Source organism: Lathyrus oleraceus, chromosome 7, assembly GCF_024323335.1.
Source record: "Lathyrus oleraceus cultivar Zhongwan6 chromosome 7, CAAS_Psat_ZW6_1.0, whole genome shotgun sequence".
Classification (NCBI taxonomy): domain Eukaryota; kingdom Viridiplantae; phylum Streptophyta; class Magnoliopsida; order Fabales; family Fabaceae; genus Lathyrus; species Lathyrus oleraceus.
Genome location: NC_066585.1, coordinates 399,314,040 through 399,321,615, shown reverse-complemented (window position 1 = coordinate 399,321,615; position 7,576 = coordinate 399,314,040).

Below are 7,576 nucleotides of genomic sequence, written 5' to 3'. Positions count from 1 at the left end.
CCCAGAGCCTGTTGTCATCCGATATGATGGCAGCAAACAGAAGGCTTCTCCCTCTCTCATAATTAAACCAGTTGGCCCTGTGCCATATTCTTCTGATAAGGCGGTCCCCTATCGTTACAATGTTGTAGCATTGGAAGATGGGAAGGAGGTGTCTTTGCCGTCTACCTCTGTTGTTAATATCGCTGATGTCAGCGGCCTGACCCGTAGTGGTCGCATTTTCTCAGCTTCGCCGAAACCCCAGGCTGACATCAGAAGGGCTGATATTGCTGATTGCGATGTTCGTCTGGTTGGAAATTCTGCTATTCCTCCGAATCCGACACTTATTGCTAATAAACCTTCCACCGCTGTAAGAACTTCTATCCTTGCTGGCCAGAATGGCACAATGAAAGAGGATTGCGATGAGATGTTGAGGCTCATCAAGAGGAGTGAATACAACGTTGTAGATCAGCTTCTACAAACGCCATCAAAGATCTCTGTGCTATCTTTGCTAATGAACTCAGAACCACACCGTGAAGTTCTGTAGAAGGTGTTAGATGTGGCGTATGTAGACCATGACGTCACAATAGAACAATTCGATAGTATTGTTGCAAACGTTACCGCTTGTAACAATCTGAGTTTTTGTGATGTTGATCTCCTCGAGGAGGGAAGAGACCACAATTTGGCACTTCACATATCTATGAGCTGCAAGGATGATTCCATGTCTAATGTGCTAGTAGACACTGGGTCATCGCTGAATGTGTTGCCAAAATCCACTCTGGCTAGATTGTCGTACCAGGGGCCTCCCATGAGGCAGAGTGGAGTGGTGGTAAAAGCTTTTGATGGATCCCGCAAAACAGTGATTTGTGAGGTTGAACTCCCAGTCAAGATTGGACCAAGTGATTTCCATATCACTTTTCAGGTCATGGATATCCACCCATCATATAGCTGTCTGTTGGGCAGACCATGGATTCACGAGACAGGAGCCGTGACATCCACCCTACACCAGAAATTGAAATTCGTCAAGAACAAAAAACTGGTGGTGGTAGGGGGAGAGAAGGCTCTCTTGGTTAGCCATTTGTCTTCCTTTTCTTATATAGACGTTGAGGATGAAGTTGGGACACCGTTCCAAGCTTTGTCTATTACTGAGCCTTCTAAGAAAGGAACTTCTTCATTTTCATCCTACAATGATGCTAAGTTGGCCATTGAGCATGGCACGGCTACTGGTTTAGGACAAATGATCAAGATAGAAGATAATAAATCCCGGACTGGCATAGGGTATTCTTCGGGCACCTTCAACAAGCGTGGGTTGTTTCAGAGTGGTGGGTTCATCCACACCGTCCAAGACGAGGAAGTTGCTGCTATTGTGGAAGAGGATGCAGAGGAGGATTCTGGCAACTTTGTCATCCCTGGAGGGGTCTGCAATAACTGGGTCGTTGTTGATGTTCCAACAGTTGTCCATAAGTCAACGTAATGTTCACAGTTTGTTTAAAAACTCTTCTCCCATGCCAAAAGGAGGAGTGATGACATTGTCGGCTCATAAATACAATGATATTTCATTCAATAAATTCATGTTAAATGTTTGTTTTTCCAATTATTTTCACTTTTTTCTTTTTGCATGAAATTGGTGATTACATAAAACCCTAAAAAGGAATAAAATCAATCTTTTCATCTGCATAATGATTTGCCTTGTTTGAATTCTAAAATCTCTTTTATATCCAAAATCATTATGCAGGTTGATCAAACCCATTGAACATAATGATCCAACACCATCTCCCAACTTTTAGTTCCCTGTATTTGAGGCCGAAGAAGATGATGTTGAAGAGATTCCTGACGAGATTACCCGTCTACTTGAGCATGAAGAGAAGATCATTCAGCCACATCTTGAGAATCTGGAAACAGTCAACTTGGGGTCTGAGGATTATGTTCGTGAGGTGAAGATTAGGGCACTCCTGGAAGAGTCTGTGAAGAAGGGGTTGATTGAGTTGCTATGAGAATACGTCGACGTCTTTGCCTGGTCATATGAAGACATGCCTGGTCTGGATTCTGATATCGTGCAACATTTCTTTACTTTGAAGCCTGAGTGTGTGCCGGTGAAGCAGAAGCTCAGAAGAACTCATCCTGATATGGCAGTGAAGATTAAAGAAGAAGTTCAGAAGCAAATTGATGCAGGGTTTCTGGTGACTTCTATATATCCTGAATGGGTGGCCAATATTGTGCCTGTGCCTAAGAAAGATGGAAAAGTCTGAATGTGTGTGGACTATAGAGACTTGAATAAAGCTAGTCCAAAAGATGACTTCCCTCTACCACATATTGATATGTTGGTAGATAATACAGCTAAATTCAATGTCTTCTCATTTATGGACGGATTTTCCGGATATAATAAAATTAAGATGGCACCCGAGGATATGGAGAAGACAACATTCATCACACCTTGGGGAACATTTTGTTATCGAGTGATGCCCTTCGGTTTGAAGAACGCCGGAGCCACGTATCAACAAGCTATGACTACCTTGTTTCACGATATGATGCACAAGGAGATCGAGGTATATGTTGATGATATGATTGCAAAGTCAAGAATGGAAGATGAACATGTAGATCACTTGTTGAAGCTTTTTCAGCGTTTTGAGGAAGTATAAGCTTCGTATGAATCCTAACAAGTGTACATTTGGAGTCCGTTCCGACAAGTTATTGGGCTTTATTGTCAGTGAAAGAGGTATTGAAGTTGATCCTGCCAAGGTCAAAGCAATACAAGAGATGCATGCGCCCAAAACGGAGAAGAAAGTCCGAGGTTTTCTTGGTCGCTTGAATTATATCTCCAGATTCATATCCCACATGTCGGCCACATGTGCGCCGATATTCAAGCTCCTTCGGAAAGATCAGCGTCATGATTGACCGAGGATTGCCAGAAGGTCTTTGACAGTATTAAAGAGTATCTGTCCGAGCCTCCGGTTCTGTCTCCACCCGTGGAAGGGAGACCCTTGATTATGTATCTGATTGTTCTTGAAGACTCTATGGGTTTTGTCCTTGGGCAGCAAGACGAATCAGGGAAGAAAGAGTATGATATCTACTACCTGAGCAAGAAGTTCACTGATTGTGAGTCTCGATACTCAATGCTTGAGAAAACATGTTGTGCTCTGGCTTGGGCCGCTAAGCGCTTACGCCAGTATATGTTAAATCATACGACTTGGTTAATATCCAAAATGGATCCGATCAAGTATATTTTTTAGAAGCCTGCTTTAACTGGGAGGATTGCCCGTTGGCAGATGTTGTTGTCTGAGTATGATATTGAGTATCGAGCTCAGAAGGCTATTAAAGGTAGTATCCTGGCAGACCACTTGGCACATCAACCAATTGAGGACTATCAGTCAGTTCAGTACGACTTCCCGGATGAGGAGATTCTGTATTTGAAAATGAAAGATTGCGACGAGCCTACGCTCGATGATGGGCTAGAGCCTGGTTCCCGATGGAGCATGGTGTTTGATGGCGCTGTAAATCAATATGGAATTGGTATTGGGGCAGTGATTATTACCCCTTAGGGCACACATTTTCCTTTTACAGTAAGGCTAACTTTCAAATGCACTAATAATATGGTTGAGTATGAGGCATGTATTATGGGATTGGAAGAGTGTATTGATCTTAGGATCAAGCATCTCGATGTTTATGGTCATTCAACCCTCGTTGTTAATCAGATAAAGGGTGAATGGGAGACGAATCAGCCTGGCCTCATCCCATACAGAGATTATGCGAGGAGGATTTTCCATGTTCTTTACTGAGGTTGACTTCCATTATATTCCTCGAGATGAGAATCGGATGGCAGATGCTCTTGCTACACTTGCTTCTATGATTGTAGTAAGACTCTGGAATGAGGTTCCCAATATCAATGTGATGCGCTTGGACAGGCCAACTCATGTATTTGCAGTAGAGGAAGTGAAGGATGATAAGCCATGGTATTATGATATCAAGTGTTTTCTTCAAAGTCAGATTTATCCGCCTGGGGAATCTGTGAAAGATAAGAAGACCTTGAGGAGATTATCTGGCAGTGTCTACCTCAATGGCAATGTGCTTTATAAGAGGAATTTTGACATGGTTTTGCTCAGATGTGTGGATAGACACGAAGCCAACCTGTTAATGACTGAAGTCCATGAGGGTTCATTTGGTACTCATTCCAATGGACATGCCATGGCAAGGAAGATGTTGAGGGCCGGTTACTATTGGCTGATAATGGAGTTTGATTGCTGCAAATATGTTAAGAAATGCCACAAGTGTCAGATTTATGCGGATAAGATTCATATTCCCCCCGACACTTCTGAATGTGATTTCATCACCATGGCCTTTCTCTATGTGGGGAATTGACATGATTGGCATGATAGAACCGAAAGCATCCAATGGTCACAGGTTTATTCTCGTAACAATTGATTACTTCACCATGTGGGTTGAAGCGGCATCGTATGCTAACGTGACCAGGCAGGTGGTTGTGAAGTTTACCAAGAATTAACTCATATGCTGTTATGGTGTGCCAGACAAGATCATTACTGATAATGAATCTAACTTGAACAACAAGATGATGAAAGAGCTGTGTAGCGAGTTCAAGATTGCACATCATAATTCTTCTCCTTATAGACCCAAGATGAATAGGGCTATTGAAGCTGCTAATAAAAACATTAAGAAGATTATCCAGAAGATGGTTTTTACATACAAAGATTGGCATGAGATGCTGCCATTTGCTTTGCATGGATATCGTACCTCTGTTCGCACTTCAATAGGGGCAACCCCTTTCTCTCTTGTATATGGCATGGAAGTCGTGCTCCCAGTAGAGGTGGAGAACCCATCAATGAGAGTCTTGATGGAAGCCAAATTGACTGAGGCTGAGTGGGTTCAGAATCGTTATGACCAGTTGAACTTGATTGAGGAGAAGAGATTGACCACCATGTGTCATGGTCAGTTATATCAACAAAGGATGAAGAAAGCCTTTGATAAGAAGGTCAAGCCTCGTGTGTTCCGAGAAGGTGACCTTCTGCTTAAGAAAGTCTTGTCTTTCGTGCCCGATTCCAGGGGCAAGTGGACTCCAAACTATGAAGGTTCATATGTTGTTAAGAGAGCCTTTTCAGGCGGTTCTTTGATACTTACAACTATGGATGGGGAGGATTTCACTCGTCCTGGGAATTCAGATGCAGTCAAAAATAATTCGCCTAAAAGAAAAACAGAATAGCTCGCTAAGTCGAAAACCCGAAAGGGCAGCTTAGGCAAAAATGAGCGTCTCGGTGGATTGAAAACCCGAAAGGGCGATCCAGGCAAAAGTTAGAGACATAAAAAATGAATATATATATATATATATATATATATATATATATATATATATATATATATATATATATATATATATATTATATATATATATATATATATATATATATATATATATATATATATATATATATATATATATATATATATATATATATCCCTCTAGATTGAGTACCTCACCCTAGGGCAATCTAGGCAAAAATTAGGGATTTGGCAAGTAACCGCATCCTGACAAGACTTTGTTCTACAACCGTCTTCTATCAAGGAATTTCGCTCAGTCATCGTCAACTGAAGCTTCAAATACATTGGATTCAGAGTTGGTGGAGAAATGGTCATTATGTTCAATGTAGCCATTTTCCAATATATATCACCAATTTCAAATTTGTAAAGATCCATGGAGTCTTTATCCAAATACATTTGAGCCTTTATCCAATTTTTCACACTCGTATTTATTTCTGTTCAAACAAATATTTTGCATGTTTTAATTGACAAATATCATTGTTCTAAATAAATAAAATTTTCATAATTTGTTTTTAAACAAAGTGAGCATTCACAATGGCAGAGGGGATAATTGGGACGTCTTCAGTGCTCTCCCAAGGATAGTATGATCTCCAAAAGGGTAAGACATTTGTTCATATTCCCAGCATACTTGTATCCTCTTCATTATCTGTCAGGTTGTCTGCTTCGTGAGCGTGGAAGAAACTTAAGCATCACCAAATCCCCATATGAGTTTGGAGTTTAGTCTCAACCTTCTAGCTCCCCGGTAAGGCTGGATCTAGCATCTGTGTTATCAATTATATGGTTGTCATCCCTTGTGTGGATTGACCTAAAATCCCATATATATTGATAAATTGATATGCTATCTTTTCGAGGAGGTTGGTATTCCCTCATTCGGATTGGACTTCTACCGCAGACTGAACAGGAATTCCCCAGCATGAGTGGAATTCTCAACGGTTTGGTTGGTAGCTTACCCCCCAGTGGACTCGCCTACTTTAATCTCCAGCAGGATGGGCTTTAATCATCCTTACCATCGACTTTTATCCCCTGCAGAGATCAGTGTTTCCTGGTTTCTGTTGCCCCCACCAGATTAGATGTTCTCCAGTGGGCCTGGCCTTCTCTTTTGAGATGTAGTACCGGATGTTTATCCATTGATTCCTGGACCTGGTCGTGTTAGATATGTCTGTTTGTCAGTATTCATCATACATAAACCACACATATACATGCATAGCTACAACATTCAGATATTCATGTTGCATTCTTTGCCATATATCTTTGTTTGTTATTTCCTGCTATTTGGTGATACATGTTTTCCCCAAGCAGATGTTGGTGTTTGATCTCTCCATATAGAGTCGGCCTCATAGGCAGAAAGTATCTATCCTTTCTTTCATTTTCCCCACTGAGCTTCGTCCTCGTGGATAATTATTATTTTTGTTTCCTCCCAAAATATGTATTGGGATGGAATTACTCCCCTGAGTTATATCCTCATTGGGTTGAGTCTTGTTTCGTTATGTCTCTCTAGTTCGTTCCTAGTTTGACTCCTCTTGTTGTTTCCCTTTGCACTTCCCTGTAGTTCAGATGAGTGATTGCTCAGTAACCAGTGATTGTCCATCTTTTCTCCGGCGAAGTTTCTTTGGTTTTCTACCCAGTAACCGGTAGTTGTAAACCCTATTTTTATCCCCTTGCAGAGTTAACCTTGATTTTGCTCATCCTAACCGATAGTGGTTACTCTTCTGTGGTTTTCTACCCAGTAACTAGTAGATGTAATCCCCTCTTTGACGGTTATCTTTATCCAATATTCCGTAATGATATTCCTCCAACTTCTCGAGTGTATCCCCCAGTAACTGGTGATGTATCTCTTGGATAACTGCTCTGATAAAGTAATGTATCCCCGACGAGTCATCTTTTATTTACCCTTATTTGGTAATGATTGTCCATCCCTTTGATTGGTTATCATTTTATATCCAGTAGTCGGTATCCCGATGTCCTTTCTTTTCGGTCGATTTATCATTTCTTAACCCAGTAACCGGTTGTGGATAATCTTCCATGCGAGTGTATTATCTACGTTCTGACGGTAATAGATAATATATCTCATGCACTCTTCAATCAAAGTATTTTTCTTCCCCAGTCGAGTAAGATTCGTATTTCCTTATGGAATTGAATGTCCATCCTGTAATCGAGTTTTCTTTTCAGCCCTCCTTTCGGATGATGAGTGTTTCGGGAATATTCCCCAATTTACGCCTTGGTTGGTCACTTATTATATGCCCAGTAACCGGTATCCCTGGTGTTCCTCCCC